This window comes from Eulemur rufifrons, chromosome 18 (assembly GCF_041146395.1).
Source record: "Eulemur rufifrons isolate Redbay chromosome 18, OSU_ERuf_1, whole genome shotgun sequence".
NCBI classification, from domain to species: Eukaryota; Metazoa; Chordata; class Mammalia; order Primates; family Lemuridae; genus Eulemur; species Eulemur rufifrons.
The window spans coordinates 13,015,193-13,036,487 of record NC_091000.1 but is presented as its reverse complement, the minus strand read 5'-3'; the positions used below and the strand labels follow the sequence as shown (position 1 = coordinate 13,036,487).

General features: G+C 45.4%; 1 protein-coding gene across 9 annotated transcripts in view; it reads left to right on the top strand.

Moving 5' to 3' along the window:
- The first annotated feature begins 829 nt into the window (after positions 1 to 829).
- ACSL1 (acyl-CoA synthetase long chain family member 1) overlaps positions 830 to 21,295 on the top strand; it is a 61,728-nt gene continuing 41,262 nt past the window's right edge. For 3 of the 9 annotated variants that reach the window (XM_069493020.1, XM_069493022.1, XM_069493025.1), the window contains exon 1: positions 16,615 to 16,851. The gene's annotated coding sequence lies outside the window, so the exon portion shown is untranslated. Of the gene's footprint in view, positions 956 to 11,506; positions 11,571 to 16,614; positions 16,852 to 19,573; positions 19,598 to 21,295 lie in introns of those variants that run through there. The other 6 variants (XM_069493018.1, XM_069493016.1, XM_069493019.1 and 3 more) reach the window with 4 other exon arrangements.

The following is a 21,295-nucleotide window of genomic DNA, read 5'->3' as shown; positions in this document are numbered from 1 at the left end:
GCTGAAAGAAGAGTAGCATTTGGATCTGATTCTGCAAACAATTACATTGGCCCCTGAAAGCCCCCAAATGGGCATCGCACGGATGCGGAGCCCCTCAAAACCTCATAGCCAAAGCTGAGCAGGGCACACAGGCCCCGAGCACTTGGCAGGTGAATATTGCCCTTGGGCAATGTCTAGTCTGCTTTCTGCTCTAACTGTACCCTGTACCCAGGGTTGCTTCATGTCCAGTTCATTGCAGAAGCCCAGAGAAGAGTCTTTCAGGCCAGGGACTACCAGGGACTGTGGCGAAACCCCGTAGGGGCACTGTGATGAAATCGAGTTGAAAGGGGTCATGCACATCGAAGCCAAAGAAAAACGGAAAGGAAAATTCTTTGGCCATCAACGTCCCTCCCAGGGGAACCCCAGCTCCCTCCCCAGAAGACAGCGCAGCACGTGGTGCAGGGTGGAGTACGCGAAAGGGCGCCTCCCGTCCCCCAAGGCACTGCAGGCCCCCGGGTTCGCCGGGCTTCTGAGTTGAGGCACTACAATTTGCCCTTTGTCATTACGAAATGCGAGGGCAGCTCGGACGCCTGCCGCCGCGTTCGCTGGCCGTCTCCTCTAGCCCGTCCGCCGGCCACCCGCCAGCCACACGCGCGCCCACACGGGAAGGCGGTTGGGCGCACGGCGGGGCGGGGACAGAGGGGCGGGGCAGGGCAGGCGGGGCAGAAGGGGCGGGAGGGGCGGGAAGGGCAGGAGGGGCGGGGCAGGAAGGACAGGAGGGGCCGGATGGGCCCGAGGGGCGGGGCGGGGCGGGGCAGCGAGCGCACCAGCAGCAGCCTGGCTCAGCCACGGCGGCGGCGGGGGCGCAACCAGCGGGTAGCGGTGGCAGGGCCTTAAATAGCATCCGGAGCCGGCGCGCGGCAAGGAGTGGGCTGCAGTGACAGCCGGCGGCGGAGCGGCCGGGCCAGCTGCGGAGGTGAGTGCGCCTGCTGTGCGGCGCCGCCTGTCCCCGCTGCGGTGCCCTGGGCTCGGCCGACGCACGGGGCTCAGGCTGCCCGGCAGGGCCGAGCCGGGAGGCGGCGGCCGCGGCGGAGGCAGGCGAACCGCCGCTGGCTCGGAGAGACATGCCGCCTTTCCGGCCTCGGGTCTGCGGCCGGGCTTCCTTCGGCAGCTGGAGGCCTCCAGGCCGCTGCGGCTTCCTGTGCCGGAGCCGGGATGCGGCTGCCGCTTCCCGCGGGCGCGGGGCTGGTGCGCGGCGGGGGCCCGATGACGTGCGCCGCGGGACCGGCCCCTTGTTTGTGTGGCGGCGGGGACCGGCCTGGCCGAGCGCCGGACGCCGAGCTTCAGATGCGAAGAGGTCCCGCGGGGCCAGTGGCGGTGGCCTCTCGGGCTCAGGCATCCCTCCTGCCCGGGGGTTTGCGGGGCGCGCTCGGACCGGGGCTGGGTCACGCCTCGCCGTGCTGGTGGCCCTGCGCAAAGCGCTGGCAGGAGGGTCACAGGCAGCACCAAAGCCGCCACCGTAAGGAGACATTCTCGCGGTGTCTTGGGAGGAGAGCCCACGGCCTCTGCACGCAGCGGAGGAAGCAGTCATTGATTAAGGAGCGCTGGCATTTTTTGAAATTGAGAAGCAAAGATGATGTCTGTCACCTTGCGATGTAGACAGAGAGTGGTGGTAGACGACTTGAATGAACACGTGGATTAGGATCTAGAGACAGAAGCTCCCCCTAATCAGCGTGTATGTCAGGGCTTGCAAACCCCCTCCCCACTCCGCCCAATTTCAAGGTTATGGAGCTTAATTAAGAATGACCATTATAGAAGTGCCCTCTAGTGCCCTGGTTAAGACTTTTAAGCTTCTTCCTGGTGCAGGTGTATCTGAAGTACCCTCACCGTCACTACTCTTCCTTGTATTTATTGACCTGTGATGAGCATGGGAGAAACTGGTGAAATCGCGCAGTTTCTGACTCACATTTCACAATTTAACCTGTGATTATCCCAGAGAAAACAATTATTGGCTTAACGCAAGCAAAAAATTCAACCAAAAACTTCTGGTTGGTTCTGGTTTTTTTTTTTTTTTTTTTTTTCAAGTGGATGTGGCAGGTTAGATTGGCTAAAACTTAAAAGTTCGAACTGAAGGTCTGCACTGGGTAGGCTTGCAAAGGTGAAGCTTTTTAAGAACAGTTGCTCACCATCCGTTTGGAGCCAGACGGTGCAGTGTGGGACAATGGAAAACAAACAGGACCAGGTCTTGGGAGACATTCTTTCTTGTTCTGGCTCAGCTTGGAAAATACTTTCCTAGTCTAAGACTGCCTTCTTATTTGTGAAAAGACTGCATTAGACTAAAATCTTTCATGAGCTGAAATTCTGTGCCTAGAAAAAGAAAATCATTAACAACAGCACATCTTATACCTCTCCTCCCCCCCTTAAAATAATATAGACATATTAAAGACTCTGAATTTACTGTAAATAGAGAATGCCTTTTTATAAAAACAATTACCCTTCCCCCATGATTATAAGCATTTTGACATATTTCCTTCCTGTCTCTGTTGTTCCTATTTTGGCAATATTTTTTTTATTATTATTGCAGGCAGCAATAATAAAAAGAAGTCTGGGATTTTTAATTTTTGACACTTAAGAGGTAGATACAGGTGACAAGTGCAGGTAGGGACAGGTATCTGTACAATCAGGGTAGAGTTTTCATGGCTGCCTCTACTTTTGGGTGAGGTTGAGGATAAGTAAAAGTGCGCCAGCATGCCACAGTATCATGCTTAATATCTAGGTCTTACTTTATCTTGTGGAAAATGATTGTATGTTTGGGCTTGAGAAAAGGTCAGGTTGTCTTGTTGTTATAAGTGGGTATTTTTCCTTCTCTGTTTCACTTTTACTTTTCTGGAAAGAACAAGACTATAGGAATACTAGTCATTTCTTGGTGTTTATACTCGATAACCTTAGAGGAATGTTTAGTTTTTAAGGTCAGTTGAATTTATTGTGCAAGTTTACCATTTAAAACAGATGTCCATTATTCCTTTGCATTTGTTGTCTCTTATAACCAAACTCTGTTATGTTAGAACCCATAAATAATATTTTATGGACAATCTTGTTTGGATGATGCAGTGTGTGTAATCCTGTGCTACAAAATAGAAAAGAATTTCCTTCAAGACAGCTCAAAGCTGTTGTTATCCTAAAGCCTTTTTGAGCTTTACTGTCTGACAGGCAGTAGTCAGTCAGGAGATAGATTAAGGTGCCAGAGTTTTTGCTGAAGGTTGTCAGTCCAACTTGGTAGCAGACAAACACGCGAGGGTCACAAAGTGCCTATGACACTCTTTCCTGGAGAAGAATTCTCAGTGAACAGAGCTGATCTGAAGCTGCCAGTGATTGAGTTTGAGTTTCAATGTGCTGGTACTTCAAGGGGCTTATGAGAGCTTTTAAAGAAGCACAAGCCTTGGAGGAGTAGCTGGACTGTATGAACTAGAAGGCAGAGGCGGTTTTACCAGTGTTTGTGGCAGCAACTCTGAGATTGTCATTTTATTATACATAAATGCTGAATGTCAACTCATAAGAAATTTTAGTTTGTGTAAGCCTGGGGTGATACAGAATAGTGACAAGAAGAACTATCAAATAATCTGAGTTATGTTAATTTTTCTGCTTTTTACATCCTAACATTTTCAAGTTCCTGACTGTGTTGGAAACAGCACAGTATCTGTTCATTTGTAACCTTCAAGGAATCAAGAGAGGAGGGTCAGATGCGCTGGAGCCCTCCTTGAAGTTTGGCTGGCTTGGAGGGTGTCACTTTTGGACAAAAACTCAAGTGGAGGTGAGTGAGGGCCCTGCTCCTCTGTGCTGCCTGCCTCAGAAGGATACATTTCTCTGGAGGCAAGTGTCCTGTCCCCTAAATCCGAAACTTCAAAACTGGTGGCTCCACGTAGGTGCCTGGACTAATTCTCTTCATGAATTCTTTGCTGGTCTTCAAGTGTTAAATAAAATTTGAAAGCTGTCCAGTATCTAAATCAAAACCATTTGCCCTAGAAAAGCTATATTTATTTATTTATTCACATTATAATAGTAAGATAGGCTTATTGTAGAAAATTTGGGAAATATAAAAATTGACATTTTCCAGAGATCAAATACTATTGACATTTTGGCATATTTCCTTCTAGTCTTTTCTTTCTAAAATTAAAAAGAAACTTAAGCATACATTTACATTGAAGATAAAGATTTGAAAATTTAATTTTAATCACCTAAGTTATATTGTGAACTTTTTTCCATGTTGTTACATATTCTTCAAAAAACAAGTTTTGGGCTGGACGTGGTAGCTCAAGCCTGTAATCCTACCACTCTGGGAGGCTGCGGCAGGAGGATCGCCTGAGCCCAGGAGTCTGAGGTTGCTGTGAGCTAGGCTGACGCCACGGCACTCGAGCCCAGGCAACAGAGGGAGACTCTGTCTCAAAAAAAAAAAAAAAAAACAAGTTTTGAAGATGACTGCATTATATGTTAACGGATGTGCTGCAGTTTAGTTACTTCTCCTCTGTTGCTGGATATTTAGGAACAAATATTTCAGAACAGTTTACCAAACTTTGTTATCTATTTCAATATATCTTTTTAAATAAGAAATTAGGGCATGTTCTGCTTTAAATCTCTTGAAATTGCCAATGACTTGAAAATTATTTTTATTAATGAAAGGGTTTTAATGAACTCTTGTGTTCATGTCGTCTAGTCAAGCTGTTGAAATAGGGATTTCATGGTTTGAAAAGCTAAATTGAAAGACGTGAGGCATCAAAGGAGGAGATGTGGCTTGACTTTTGGACATTTCCTCATTTTGGGAGGGACTTCTGGTAAATGTATGATGTATCCATTAGCACAGTTTTGGCTGCTGTAGAAATTGGCACTTTCTTAGGTTTGTTGCGGGAGAGATATTTCAGCATAAATAAGGCTGAAATACCCTGAACACTATCTATTCCTTCACTAAGCAGAGTCCAGAGAAAGTTGCTGCAGAAACTAGCCTCTCCCTCAAGGCTCAGGTGTCAGCCGTGAAGCAGGGCCGTGGTAGCTGACAGAGTTGGTGGCTACAGCCTGGGCACAGCCAGGTTCAGGGACAGGACAGTGATGGCAGTAGCTAACAGAGCCAGGCACTCACTGTTGTCAGTGCTGCCCATGTGTTAAATCATTAATTCCCCCAACAACACCAAGAGGTAGGTCCTGCTACTACTGGTATTGTACTAAAGATAGAAGAACAGGTGCGGAGATTAAGCTGCTCACACCAGGATTTGAACCTAGACAGTCTGGCTTTGGGGCCTGTGAGGCTAACTGCTTGGCTCTACCCCCTCTCCAGAGCTAGAAGGACTCTCAGTCCAGGAGGGCCTGGGAAGTTCCCGGTTGTCTAGCTGGCAGCAAGACAGGCCGAGCCGGGCCCCTTCTGTGTCATACCTGCTTGGTGTTTCCCCACTTCGTTTACATTCTGCCTCACATTGTCTCTTTGTTCCGCTAGAGTGCTGGAAGAGACAACAAATTTTGATTCAGCTTGGTTCAGGGAGTGAGAAGGTCACCTGCTGTACAGCTATGACTTTCTAGAGAATTAAAAAATAAAAGGCTTTCCCTGCTCTGGAAGTTTGTCTTACAAGACTAGAGAACAATCCAGACACATGATTAACTCATCAAGTGTGGGAGGAAGAGAGCTCATTCCGGTGGGAACAGGGACCCAGGCTCAGCAGAGATGGTGGAGCGGCGCTCACGTATGTAGTTTAATGGCCTCACTGTGGCACATAGCTTTGCTTTCTGTCATGTATCTTGGGGTATTTTTTATCAGAAACAGACCTTCTCGGGATATTCTAGATCACGTTGAAAACTTTTAATAGACCAGAGAATAGAATTGTGAATTTTCAGTGTTTGAATGCACAGTAGCATTGCCTGTCGGCTGTTTTCCCAGTGACGTTTTAGGCAGGAGCCCAAGATAGGAACTGCGTAAAAGCAGGGCTGCTGTGGTCAAAGTGCTTTCTCTCTCCCTTGTTGCCTCTGAGGGGCTTCGGAACAAACCCTGGGCTCCCCGGAACACAGAAATGAGCTTGCTCACTTTACCAACGTAGTGATGATGGTGCAGGGAGAGGAGTGACTTAGCGGAGGTTGCACAACCTGTCTTGCCCTCTGGCCACAGACACACGTGGAGTTTGTTCCTGGGCCCTGTTCCTGTTCAGGGAATGGCTGGACCGCAGTGTTGTCCTTGATTTCTGCCCTGAAATCCACGCAGTCCGTAGGTTCTGCTTATTCTAACCTACTCTCTGTCCAGTATGGCCCAACATACACCGATTTCTTCCTTACATTCAAAGTATCACCACCCTGATCCAGAGTCTGTCACCTCCAGTGTAGACCGAGAATGCCTGTCGGGAGCTTCTACAGCCTGGTTCCAAACCTGCTGTCTCCCTCGCCTTTTCCAAACCACCACACGCTGGGGCTTCTGGAGAGTAAGCTCTGGTGGCACAGGAGGAGCGGGCCTGTGCACCACTGCTCTGTACCTGAGCTCTCTCGTCTGCCCGCCTGACCTCTCTGTGTCCTGGAGGGGCCTCCCAGCCCCCGCATGCCCACCTCTGCCTGCCTATCTGGAATGCCGTTCGTTACCCCAGAGAGCGCCGCTCCTCAGAAGCACCTGTCTGGAGTGACTCTCGCCTTTCTCAGACTCCACATCACCTATTGGAACTCTGGGCTCACTGTCACTCAGCTGGATGCACCAGCAACCATACTGGTGGTTAAGATATTGAAATACTCCCATACTGGTTAGAAAATAGCTGCTACCCCAAGTGCCCGCCCCTAAACCAGAAACTGAAGGGTTAATGCCTGCCCAGCAGAGGCTCTTCTGAACCCTGTTCCCCGGAGCTTGGCCTGTGTCTCTTCTGACTGGTCAGTGCCTGGCCATACTGCTTGTTAAATATTTTGACTAGCATCCCTGCCTTTGTCACACATGTGTCTTTTCATGTGCACGTATCTTGCTTTCTCAGACACTTCAGGTACACTCTAAGCTCTGACACGTAGGAGACCTAGTCATTGTCATTTCTGTATTTTCAGCAGCATGTAACATAGGGCCTTACTGCTGTAAGCACATAGGATTATCTGATGATTGAGAGCAGGAGACACCCAGATGGCCAGATGGCCTGTAGAAGGGGTCCCTGACAAGAGTGTACGTTGTAATGTTCCCAGTTTGTCTATTTTGATAGTGTGCAAAGCTTAGGTCTTATAGCTAAGATCAAGGCATTGAAAATCTCTAGACCAAAACCTGTGCTTTCATTGGGGCAAACTCTGTTTGGGAGTACATTTGAGGTATTTCTTTCAGTGTAGTTTCAGTTATGTTTGAGAAGCAGGTGGCTGTGAGCTTTGCAGGATGTGGGAGGGAAGGAGATTAGTCTCAAGTCCCAGATAATCTTACATAACTGTATTATAGGCTTCGTTTACCTGATATTCCTACTTGAAAATCATCTCTTGTTTCTGTGCCACTAGTAAAATGGTCAAATAGCTCTTTGTTACTTCTGTAGGACAATTGGTCACTCACATTGTGCCTTGGACAAGATTGTGAGGTATCCTAGAACATGGAGCTGGCAGGGACCTTGTCTATCAAGCAGTCCCCCCGGGCACCTCACAGTGGACAGAACCGAGTTCCAGAGAGTCTGTTTTCCTCTCCTGACATGAGTCAGAGATAAACTCCACTGATGCCAGGACCTTGCTAGAGTTCAGGCAAGGTCAAGAGCCTTGGCCCCTGGGGTTGAGGCTGAAGCTGCAGATGTCTAGGACAGACCTCCATGTGCCTGGTGTGGCCCCCTTGATTCTCTTTCCTCCAGAAAAGTGGTCCAGTCCACTTGGCCTCTTACATAGGGCCAGGTGATGGTCACCAGCAGCGTCTTGTCCTCTCTGACATGCTGCTTTCTGTCACCGGATGATGCTGAATATCTTTGTCCCCCTCCTTGGTGACAATCTCTTTTGCAGGCTTTGGCAGACACTGTCACTCTGCCTCCTAGGTGTGGGGTGTGGCACACTTCGCAGGGTGCTTCAGTTAGCAGTTTCGTTTACTGTTGCCCACAGGAGGGAACTGGTTGAAACTCTAGCCAAGCAGGCCACCAGAGAGCTGCAGATGCTGCTCAGGAGAGGGAGGGGTAGTCTCCAAGATGGGATACCTGTGCCCTGGATAGGGGACGGCTAGACTATCCATTAGGGTGCAGAATTGAAATATTAGAATATCTATAGATATTTTTTTTTTCCTTCTTGCAGAATGCACTGTATGGGGGAGGGACACGCTTGTAGCCCTGGCTTGGGCGGGGCAAACAGCATTATATGTAACCAAAATGTTTGTAGCCCCATAATATCCCGAATAAATTAAAAAAAAGAAAATATTTGTGGAGTCTACATGTATATAGTTTACAAATAAAGCCATTTACGTATTAGGGATGCATTTATTACTGAGTGGGATGCATTACCAGGAGTTTAGAGAACCAGAAAGTCAATGCCTTCTCTACCACCAGTATGGCCAGACATCTCTGAATGCCATTTTTAAGAAGGAGAGAACTCAGTTTGGCAATTAAAGGGGCATAGAAGCTGATTGTTCTCTGAAACTAGGTTGTGATTTCCAGAGAGTCAGGTTAAATCTAGGGTATGTTTTGCCTTTGGTCCCCAAACCTGACAGTGTGGAAGCCTCATTAGGATACGTATCTTATTTACTTTTTTGTTCACTTTCGTGTCCCCTGAGGCTAGAGCTGTGCTTGGTATGTAGTGGGTCTCAATGAATGTTTGCAAACTGAATGTATGGAACTTCATAATTTTTTCTTTTCTCTCCTTCCTTTTTTTTTTTTTTGAGACAGAGTCTCACTCTGTTGCCTGGGCTGGAGTACAGTGATGTCATCATAGCTCACTGCCACCTCAAACTCCTGGGCTCAAGTGATCCTCCTGCCTCAGCCTCCCATGTAGCTGGGACTATAGGTGCATGCCACCATACCTGGCTAAGTTTTAAAAAATTTCTGTAGAGACAAGGTCTCAATATGTTGCTCAAGCTGGTCTTGAACTCCTGGCCTCCAGCAGTCCTACTGCCTTGGCCTGTCAAAGTGTTGGGATTACGGACATGACCATGGACCTTGTCCTTGCATGACAAATATTATGCTGAGTTTGATGCTTCAAGTCAGTATTTAAGTTGGCTTCTTCTTTATAAACCTTTGGGCAGTTGGCAGGATGCAGTGTATGTGCTAGGTAGTTTTACTATCCTGCAAATGCCTTCCAAAACTGTAGAATCATAGAGCTATTGGGGCCTCAGAAATGTCATCTGAATGATAGGGTGTTTGGAATGTGCTTTAAAATCATTTTTAAAAAATGGGTCTAATGAAACAATTATAGCAAACTGTTGATCATTATTGCAGCTGATGCTGGGATAATGAGTACCTGGTAATTTTATTATACTGCTCTGTCTACTTTTGAATAGATCTGGAAATTTTCATAATAAAAATTTAAACAAAACATACAGGCATTATAGAGACCCAAAACTAATGTCACCTATCCCAAGTAGGTAATGGCCAGACTGGATGGTCTCTTTTTCTTTCTTTTTCTCCTTTAAACATTGGGTCATTATTCTATAATCTTCTGCAACTTGTTAGATTTGTTTTGATTTTAGCTTCTCCAGGGCTAATCACCTCCTCTTATAGTTACCTGAATTCCTTGTGTAATTTTAGCTTGTGCCCTGTGGTTGTCACCAATACCTCGTTACTCACTCCACGTGCAATCAGCTAAATCCTGGTTCACCTTTTCTCTATTTCACATGTTGCTTCCTCCACACCACATAACTGGCACGATGTAGAGGTTAGAACAGGGTCCATGTTCTGTACAGGCTCTGTTCAGTCCTGAGTGACCTCACAGCTTACAAATACCTTGTAGATTCCATTCATCTCTGCTTTTTAAAGTAACAGCAGGTACCCGCTGACATCTGTAAAAACTGAACTCAGAAGTGGATTTCTCTAGACTTGTGAGAGGCTGGCCTTCCTCTGCCTGGGTAGAGGTCTTTGTGTTCTGTCTTCTACTTACCCCTGCTCTACTAAAGTACCTCTCTGGTTTATCAGTCACTCTGAAACCTCGATCTATTTTAAGAGGTGTAAGTAACTCTACCCAACCTGTGTCCTCTTTAGCCTTCTTATCCAGGTCACTGATATTTGATAGCTGTGACCTCTGTGAGCTGCGGGGTGGTATGGACTTCTTGAGGACAAGGACTGGGTCTTGCTCTTCCTGGTCTCCTGCTCTGGGTCTGGGCCCTGGCCGGGACTGGAGGGCTGCATGAACTGGACATGGGCCGGAGGCAGGGGTGAGGGGGTGAGGGGGTGAGGGTGTGCCTCCTGCGGCCAGCTGTTTCTCAGCCTGTTGTCAGGAATGCTGTCGTGGGAGAGAGCAGTCTTTCTGGCGGCTGCTTCATGACACTGCTTACTCCCCAACCCACCTGCTGCTCCTGCTCGACCCCCTCCCTGTCTCCAAGCTCCAAGCGCTGTCTGGCTTTTGCCGGTGTTTCCCCACCCCCACCTGTCTCTGCCTGTTCAGCCTTGGCCTGGTGCCACCCTCAGCTGTCTGGACAGCTTTACCTCGGTCTCCAGCCCATGCGTAGTGTTTCCTCCCTCCTCTGGAGGCCTGGAGCACCAGGCCCCTGCCACTTACTTTTCCTGTGGTTATCACGGCCTGTCTGCTGTAGTTTGGTTAGCTCCTGCAGCTGTATTTGTCTGGGATGCTCTCCTAAACTTGCTGGGGGTGGGCAAAACATTTGCGAGGGACTAAGGAGAGATTTTTATGCCCCTGTGATTGTCAGAGTATTGCTTGTGTATTTGCAGTGGGACCTTTTTCAAAGGGACGCTCATGTGGAAGTTGCTCACATAGTTGGTCGGTGGCCAATCCCCGGCCCAACCCAGGCACACGGTAAGGGCTTAGGTGTGTATTTTCTGGGAGGGGTTTATATCCCATCTGTCACTGTGTTGTAAGGACAGATTGCCGCTCTAAATCCTTTGTGGAGCAGGTGGGGAATACATAAATACAAGAGGAAATTTGCTGGCCCAACCCAGCTATATAGTCTTTATCTTCATAAATTTAAAAAAGAATACTGCTCTGGCAAATTTTATGTTACATGAATTTTACTACAATAAAAAAATTTGGCAAAAAATATAGCAAAGTTTAAAGAATAATAAAATAATACTAGTAAACAGCCATAGGCTCACCACACAGAATTGATGGCTTTTAACATTGGTTACTTTCTTCATGTGTTTCTGTTACCTGGAGTCTGTGGGTGTAGGTGGAATCCTGATTATCTAGTCCTGGGTTCCAGAATTACCTGACCCTCTTTGGCCTTCTCTCACGTCGTGTTGGTGTTCACCATGAAGGGGGCATAGCTCTCTTCTGTTCCCAGTCTCTCTCTGTCCCCTCGGAAGCCCACACCGCCAGATTTTGCATCACAGGCACAGGCAGTACCTGGAATGTGATCATTTTTGCACCTGAGTCTAGGATTCTTTCCATGTTTCTGTCCTGTTTATTTCCATAGTCACCATGGGTAGGTGAAACATACTGGCTTTGTACAAAGCACCTGAGAGGACCCCAGGACTTAAGTACCTTCTCTGTGTGCAGTTTCCTGAACAAACAGACCCTACTGCCCACCCGGAGGCCCACTGTTAAGAAGAGCTCTGCCTAGCTTGGGTCCAGCTCTGGCTGTTGTGGCAGGACATCGGGCCTCCGGCTTCAGGGCTTGCTTTGTGATTCATCCCAGTCCAGGAAGGTGGGGAGTCTCTTCTGGATTATTGTAGTGGCAAAAATCTTTTTTTTTTTTTTCCTTCTTTAGCTATTACTTGCCTAATACCCTTAGAACATCGTGTTGTGTTCTTCAACATGCAGCCCTGTGGACGTAATTAGGACTCTTCGTGTGCCAAATGTCACTGAAATAATATGCCTTTTTGGGAAGCTTCATCTGCAGAACCTCTTCTGTCTTTCTCCTCGCAGAAGGGTTGGGTCAGCCTAACCGGTCTTGTCTCCATCAGCCACAGCTGTCAACTGAGGCCACCTTTCAGTCTAAGCATGCTGCCTTGTCTAGCTCTCACCAGTAAACTCCCTGCCATGTCACGACATGTCTGCAGAAATGGCTTAGCAGTAGTCAATCACTGTTAGAAGACAAATGGAATAATCTTGCTTCTCTCAGGAATTTTTTGGTTGGAAACTTTCCCTCTGAAATATCTATCGCTGAAATTTAACCTTGCTCTCCCACCCGGAGGCTCTGACATGACCCGCATATCTGCATCAAGCGTCCTTAACTATAATCATCATTCTCCGAGGTAGACGTACACGAGAGGTCTTTATGTGTGAAGAGGGAAGGGAGGAGCTCTGTGTGTGTGTGTACGCGTGTGCGCACGTGTGCATGGGCACACAGTCTCTGCAGGGTGCCGGGCAGGTCCCGTTGCCAGCATTCCTCACATCGCAGATGGCCGCCCACCCAGCTCTCTCGGTGTTTCTGTGAGCGTTCCCCTCACTAGAGTCCTCACATGGTACTTTAGCTCTTGTGCTGGAAGACGCCTGGTCTGTTTCTCTAGTTTGGAGGATTCTCTTTCTTGTCATAGAAAACTCACAGAGGTTGGTGGCCAGCCCTGGTGGGGGGGCTTTGGGCTTGAGTCCTGGCATCTGCTGATCTACCAAAGAAAGGTACTTGATTGATCCCTTCCCCTCTCCCTGGGTGGCTTGATTGGTTTTAAACTAATCAACAGTCACATGTCTCAATGTGTATCTGAATCTCTTCTGAGGGAAAGAGAGAACCCTTGCCCTTAGAGTTGACTGGGTTCTCGGGGTGACATCATACGTAAGGGGAACAATTTGAGAAATATGAAACATCGTGGGAATAAAGGCAAGATGATATTCATATATAGCCTTTTAAATCGGTGGCTTGCAACCTTTTCTTTTTTTTCCCCAAATCACCTGGGAGATGCTCTTTACTCGCTCCTGGTACACTGACTCAGAGCAGCTCCATGGGGGGCAGGAGAAGGAAAATATTGAAGTTTGAAAATGCTTTGAATACCCTGTTCCTTTTTGGAGAGTCACTGTTCTATAAATACGTCCTCCGGGGGCTTGCGGCAGGGAAATGGTTAGCATCACAGAGGGTCATTCGTGACTCTGCGGGTATCTGTGAAGCACCTGCTCTGGGCTAGGCAATGACTTAGGCACCGAGGGCACATACAGATGGATGGGAAGCGTCCCTGGCCCCAGAGGGAGAGAAGCATCTACGCAGGTGCTAAGTCCCCCCGACTGTAAGTATAACATAGGAGGTGCTGAGTACCCCGGGGCGCAAATGAAGTGCTCCTGGAATTCAGAGGACAGACTGATTACTTCTCACTGAGGGGATTGTGTAAAAATTTATTGGGAAAGTAACCTCTGGCCTATTTGGGTAGAATTTAGCCTCGGAAGAGCTTGGTAGGCGAAGGGGACAGTGAGGGGATGCAGCACAGGCTCGGGTCATAGGGAAGACTTTCTCGAGGACAGTGGGTGTGGGGCTGGCTGGGCTGAGTGCCCAGTGAATCAGGGAATCAAGGTAGCCTGTGCCGGGACGCCTGCCTCTGTGTGTGCCGAGGCAGGGGGCCGGCAGGGTAGCCTGCCCAGAAAAGTGCCAGGTGGGGTGGCCATGGAACCTTCTCGAACATGAACCCTCTCCAGGTCTGGAGGACCCTGGAGAGTTGGGCTGGCAGCTCCCAAACCACCTTCCTGGCTCACCCTCCCTGTACATTATCTTCACTGTTCATTCACTCAGGCTCACAATTACTTCTCTTTTTTTTCATTTGTATCTACTTAGTTATCAATTTCTGGCTTTTAAAAAAGGATTAAAAATGTTTCTTATTATGATAAAATATACATAACATAAAATCTATCATTTTAACCATGCATAAGTAAGTGTATAGTTGCACAACGGCGTTAAGTACATTCACAATGTTGTATAATCATTGCCACAATCTACGTCCAGAATTTTTCATCATCCCAAACTGACACTCTGTACCTCTTAAGCAATAGCTCTCACTCCTCCCTGCTCCCCAGCCCCAGCCCCTGGTCACCTCTGTTCTGCTTTCCATCTCTATGAATTTGCTGATTCTGGGTGCCTCACATAAGTGAGAGCATATGATATTTGTCCTTTTATGTGTGGCTTATTGCACTTGTGATAATGTTTTTAAGGTTCATCCATGTCATGGCATGTATCCAAATTTCCTTCTTTTTAAAGGTTGAATAATATTCTGTTATTTGCATATAGCACATCTGGTTTATCCCATCATCTGCCTGGTGTACCATGGTTTTTGTCATTATCAGCATCACCTACCACGTCTGTCTAGGTTTGAATCGCCCACTGCATGCTGGGTTGCAGCACTCTTCCCTCGAGGTCCATAGGCATTGGCTTCAGAGCTGGCTCTAGCCCTGTTCTGGTGCAGAGCAAGGGTAGGACATTTTGTCCTATGCACAGTTTCCTAATGTTTGCATGGAAGGCAGTAACAACCCCGCGCGGTAAGGACTGTTATGAAGACTACGTTTAGTCATGTCTGCAATTGCTTTACACAGTGCCTGACACATGGTGAGTGCTTAACACACAGTGGCTCTTAAAGCAAAAATAGCTGATTTCTCAGAACGTCTTCCTTCCCCTCTCCTATCTGGTTAGACTCTGTCATTTGTTCTAGATTAATTTGCCAAAAATGTGAGCGCTGGAGCCAGGGGCTGCTACTAGTAGTCTAGTTTCTGTCCCTCCAGCCTGAAGTATAGTTTGTCTGGTAGATGATACTTGTCGTTTGAGGACCAGCTCAGCTGTGCCTTCTCCCTGAGATTGTTATGTTTCCTTTCCTTTCATAATTTCTTTTGCACTTATTGCCTCCTTTTGTGTATATATTTGTGCTACATATTTTACTTCCAAGCCTCATGAATGGGGTCTGCAAATTTTTCTCAGCTTGTACCCTCCCACCTGAATATGCAACAATTCATATTCCCCATGAGGGGAGGGTTTCCGCAAAACCCTCCTTCAGTCTCCCTATTAAAGCCTTACCAAGGCTCTCATATTATGGGGCAGCCTCTCGGCCACTGTATTTGGAACAACATCAGGTAGAAAAGGCACCTTGTCCTGAAGCCATCTCTGCCAATCCCAGTGTTCGTTCTCTGTAAAGGTCAACTAAGTGAATTTGACTTTTTCTAAGGCAATGAAATTTAATACTAGCTGGGTAATTATTTTAGTTTTAACCTTACAAAGGCAAGCATTGGTTACTATTGTAAAAAGCTTTAAAAAAATCAGTTTAAAAAGCAGTAAAGTATGAGGTGTAGTTATATGAATGTGGACCTGTAGGACAACATTTTTTACTGACCTAATATTCAAATGTGTTCTTGTGACTTAAGAGAATGTTTTCACTAGGAGTACAGATGTGATTTCAAAAAATGCTTCAACTTAAACAACTTAATGGAAGAGAAAAATGTGAAGATACGCCACAGAAAACTGTTAGATGCCTCAAAAAGTGGCTTTAGAAATGCCTAAGATCCTGTTTGAAGATACATGTTCAAAGAATTTGAATAAAATATTAATGAAATGTGAATTTAAAACAGTATTTTTAAAGTAATTTAATTTGTCATACAACATAAAAATATGTGTGTGTGTGTGTGTGTATATATATAGAGAGAGAGAGAGAGAGAGTTTAATGAATGGAGAAACTGCTTGCTGTAAGTATAATAGACATTTAACCATTTCATCTATATCCCTAAAAATTTATCTGTTCAATTGGACACATTATGTTTGGGATCTCTTTATTTTGGGGGGGGAGGGTACATATATGATAGTTGTGACCTGTGGCTAGCGTGAATGGGTGAAGTATGCCCCTAATCTTAGTGAATAAAAATTAGTGTAGCTTTATACTTGTTTTTAAAAGTTTTATGTCTTACTCTTTCTCTGATAACTTTACAGAGGAGGGGCAGGGGGTGGTTTAAATTTAGACGCATTCAAGCTGAGTGTTTAATAAATGAAGCTTATAAAACTGAGGCATCTCTGCTTTGTTTCCCCTTTTTAAATCCTCTTGGAAATTGAATGGGTAACCCATAAGATCACTCTAATGAAAGTTAAGTGAGCTTAAGGTTTATTATACTTAGGTGGGATAGAAAAGCCCCAAGGCCGTGGACGGTAATAATTAATTCCCTGTGGACCCACCTGCTTATTTGTGCATGAGATCCCAAAGTTGCCCACATGGTCTTTGTCCTTCTCATGCTCAGACGGAAGAGATGGGCCAAGGACAGCGACCACAGACAGGGATTCCGTGGGGTGGGGTTTGGACAGCGACCTCTGCTTTCCTCTCTAGGAGATTCGGGCATCTCTTTGGAGCTTCTGTACCTCCCTCTCTCTAGGGACAGCCCAACTGCTCTTTTGGTTCAAGAGGCGATGGCTTAAGCAAATCTAGCCTTAGGTAATTTGCCAGCAGGGTTAAGGAGCATGAATCCAATGGTTTTGGAGTGGTGAACTGAAAGAACAGCAAATGGTCTGTCTGTTGCTCTCTTGTTCCTCCCCAAGGCCTGCGCTCTGCCCAGCTAGTACAGGACAAAGAGGGAGCTTTCAGCCTTCTGTAAATAGCCTATTGTACAAGGGGAGGAGATGGGGCATGGGATGGCAGCATCTTGCCAGCTTGGCTCACTGCATTGAGGAAAGATGTCAGGATTTCTTAATTTGCTGCTGCCAGGGTAAGGGTGCTATTTATGTGGGTTTGTTTGAGGGCTGCATTCCTGGTGAAGTATTCCATCAAACTGTTGTTATTCATCTTGATGAAAGCTTGAGGAACTTCAGGAGACAAACATCCGGGTCACCTGCTTTTTGATTTATAGACGGCATGAAGAGAACGAAATGCTAATGTAAGTAAAAGTTTGCAGAAATGTAAGAGGTGTGTGTGTCCTTAGAGAATGATGCCCTTATGAGTCACTTTTGGCCCTGAACTACTTTTTTCACAGTGCAAACAAAATTGGAAAGGTGACTTTGCATACAGTAGGCCTTGAACCCACATGTTCAGAGGCCAGGGAAATAGGATAAATGCTATCGTTTATGTAAGATACTGAGAGTTTAGGTGGGTTTCAGATGCAGAGCTCTCGTAGTACCTTGGAGTGTTAGCACAGGAAGGACCCTTAGAAACCTGGCCTCGTGTTTCCTAACTTGGGTTAAGGGGACTTGTGAGCCCTTTGCGTAGATGACGATGTGTATTCTCAGGGGGGGAGGCCAGTGGCTTAGCACAATTAAGAATCTTTTGTGTAGATTGGATCTAGAGTCAGGTTGGTGTCCCGTTCATGACAAACATGGGGACACCTTCGTTGGGGAAGCCTTCTAAGTCTCTGGTCTTGGTTTCCTTATCCTCATTTTGCTATTGAGGTGTTCAGATGAGACACAGGATGTGAAAGCCTTCCCAAAATACTAAGTAAATGCTAATCGCGTTTTTAGCTATTCTGTCCAAAGACTGGGTAGACAGGTACCAGGATTTCTGTTTTCTGACAGTCATGCAGTCCAGCTTCTACTACACTGCCCTGCTCCCTCTGTTTCTACCCAGTTCTATTTAAAGGCATCCTCTGCGCTGGTTCTTTACAATGGGCTTGTGCCAGGTTTCTCTGGCCGTTGTTACATCCCTTGTCATTCTGTGGTTTTAGACTCCAGCTTTATAGGGAATTCCAAAAACCCAGCTGAGCAAGCCCACTTTTTGGAAGTGTGAAGAGGAAGGGTGCACTGGAATAGCTGTAGAGGAAGGAGAAGCCAGATGTTGGTAGCCTGGTGTGTTCCCCACTGAGAAACACTGGCTTCTTGAGCTTTTCAGCTAATTGAATCACATTCTTAGCAAACAGCAGCATGATTTATGTGCTCATGCTATAAACTTCCTTAGATGATGATGTGGAAATTAGATTTTGAAAGAATAAAAAAAAATTCCAACTAGAATGGTATTGGAATAAGAATAAAATCTGTCTCTGAGTTTTAACCATTTGTTAGCAAATACGTGAGTCTTAATACTTCTTAGAGACCTGCTAGGATTGAATCTTAAAGCATGCTGTTTTTATGTTCACATATAGCATTGAAAGACTATTTATTGCATCTGGTTTTCTTTTAATGTAGGTTTGCCTCCATTTTTAAATACTTTAAGTACCTTTTCCCTAGTAGCAGTTAAATAGAAGGGAAAAGATTGATAGTGCTATCAGTTTCATGTTTAAGAGATGTTCTTTACATGGATCTAAATGAGATGTTGTCTTAGTTCTTTATGCATAGACTGCGGTTTTCCTATGTATGGCATTAACCAATTTGCTAAGAGAAGTTGCTTTTCAGCTTGTTACCTGGCTGCCAGCTAAGAGATATGAATTAAACCACTATAGCTCGTCATTATCACCCACTATATATAGGAATTTGGCTAGATTTAAATCCTTAGCATTACAGATTAGTATTCTAATAAAATACTCTTGCATTTATGCTACTAAATCTATAATTTTCTGAAGTTTTTTTAAAAAAATTCTTTCCTTGACTTTTTAAACTTTCTTAGTATAATGCAATCTATAACTTGGCTACTCCTGACATTTAAAATAGATAAATTCATCACCTGTATATGACTGTGTTTTTATAGAGGAATTATGTCATGTTCTTACTCAGGGATGTGATTCTGTTGAATAACCCCTGTAAATTCACATGGTCTAGGTTTTATGGCAACTACTTCAGGGACCTTGGGAAGAGAAGGGAGAAGGGCATGTGTGTGGAAGGGGTGGGTAATTCCTGTTTAGCCTTGAGTGCTGTAGGGGAATGAAGACAACTAGGTGGGAGGATGTGAGGGCAAGTTTACACATTTTGTTGGTAAGGTTGCTTTGCATTTGTAGAGTTGCGATACTGTCTGTGAAATTTTACCTCTCAGTGCCAATTGAACGTGGACGTGATCTGTCCACATATCCTGCTCTGAAAGGACTTCCCCGATGCCTCTCAGATGTTGCTTGTTCAATTTGGTCTCTCCCCACTAGATGCTTAGCCTGCTGAAAGCCTGGACCGGGCCATCAGCACTGTCTTCCCAGCCCCCAGCACAGTGCCTGGCATGCACTAGGTGCTCACATACATGGACTTAGGGGAGTAGCTCGATTCCTTTGAACCTGTCTAGAGTAAACCTGCTGCTGCTCTTGGCAATCTGTTTCTTTCTTGGTATGTCTTGGGTTGGTTAGACATATCACCCAACATCCGATCCTTCATGTCATTGGTTTAAAAAAAAATGCCCATTGTCTCTTCTTTTTGGGAAGCTGAGCAGAAAGAAAACAGTGTCTGTTTTCAGAACTGGCCCAGGCAGCGACACTCACTGATGCCTCTCCCTGCCCGTGGGTGGTGCGGTGGGGTGACTCTGCTCCCGGCGTGCCATTGGCCCATCCTCCACCTCTGCTCTCCTGAGAAGTCAAGTATGGATTGTGTCTGCTGGTTACCTTTAGCCCAGTGGGCAGCAGCGTAGGACTCGGCATGTGACTCATGCCCTGAGAGACCTTGGCAGGCCGGGTAAGCATCGGCTGAGCCCTTCCAACCCCTCCCCGCCTCCACCCTCACCGCCTTTTCTGTGTTTGCAGTGGTATGTCACCCCACAGTCAGCTGTTAGTGGCACAGATGGTGAGTGGTTTTCAAGTGCTGGTGCTTTCTCTCCATAATTATGGCCTGAAGAAGTTTGCTTATCTGTTCTTTCTTTGCTGTCATGTTAAACCCTGAAGTTTCTTGAGTGTGTGTGTGTGTGTGTGTGTGTGTGTATACACATGAATTTACACAAAGCCATTGTAGCAGAGACTGAATGCGCTAAGCAAATACATTACTTTGGTTCCTGTACTGTTGGTGACCAATAAAACAGCTTGATCTTCTGCTACTTTGTGAAAAACTATTTAACAGTATAGATTTAAATTTAAACAGGGGATTTCTATATTTGAAAAAAAAATTATTTTCAGTTATGTGACCTAGACATTAAGAAGACTATTATAGTAAATAGCTCACAAATACCATCTGACCTTATATTAAAATGTTAATATTTGTTGCATTGCCAGGGAACTTTTGAGAAAAGGCTTTCATATCATTTACTGTTATTATTTCCTTCCCTTTTCTGCCAAACTTTAGAGCAGTTATTCATTAATAATTTTCTAATTAGAATTATTCTTATTGATCATGTGTACTGCACATTTATTGTTTATACTGATCTATATGTGAATTGTAACATTCTATTTGGATCTTTGATATATGTGTATCAGGTTATTCATATAATTTTTTCTGTGTTTTTGCTTCTTAATTTTGTTTGCAAACTGCTTGTAGGCAAGCATCATTATTTATTACCTGGGTTACCTCACTGTTCTGTACTCAGAGCTAATCACAGAGCATTGATAGAGGAAATAATAATGTCTAAGATTTTTTGAGCACTTTCTGGTGTGTGGCACCAACATAACCTCTTTATTTGAATCACATAGCAGTCATAGAAGCCCCAGTCATCTCCACTTATAGATGAGGCAACTGAGGCACAGAAAGGTGCAGTAATTTGTCTTAAATCATACAGCTAATAAGCTAGGGAGGTAGAATTTGGCTCCGGAGTCTAATACTGTTCTATACTTTCTTTCACATACTTGTGCTATAATCTCTCTCTAGACATCTGGTGGTTGGTTTAAAGTCTATGCAAACCGATTTATTTATTTGTTTCTTTTAGCTATAACATCTTAGGCAATGTGAAAGAAACTGATCTTATCAAAATAGCCAACTACAGGTTTCCCAGCATTTATATTGCCACTTTTCTGATGTGGAGCGTACAGGAAGGTGAAATTTAGATCGGTCTGTTTAACCAGTTTGGGAACTTGTTCTAAAATCTGTTGGAAGAAATAGACACTGATGGCTCTCAGGTGATTTGGGCTTGTTGATCCTCTTCACTCGTCTCTTCATTGGCCTTGATAATGAGAGTTGAATGTATTTGATTAGGGGGAAGAGAACAGAGATACAATATCAGAGAGGAAAATAGAAACTTACACCTACTTATTTGAGCATTTTCTTTTTTTTTTCTTTTTTTTCCACTCTTAAAATCACCATGACTTATTTGAGCATTTTATGGGAAGAATTCTTTGTGGGTAAAATCTTTTTAATGTGGTTAATGAAAGGAAGATAATGTTTTTTTTTTAACACAAGATAATAGAGAAATTAAATGAAAATGAATTCCTAAAATGTTTTTTAAAAAATGACATTTGACAGCCAGGAATAGGCCTGGAGCATTAGACTGTGGGTTTAATGCCTAGAGTGGTCAGCCTCCAGGAATTCTGGAGAGGAATCCTGCCTCCCTGGAATGAA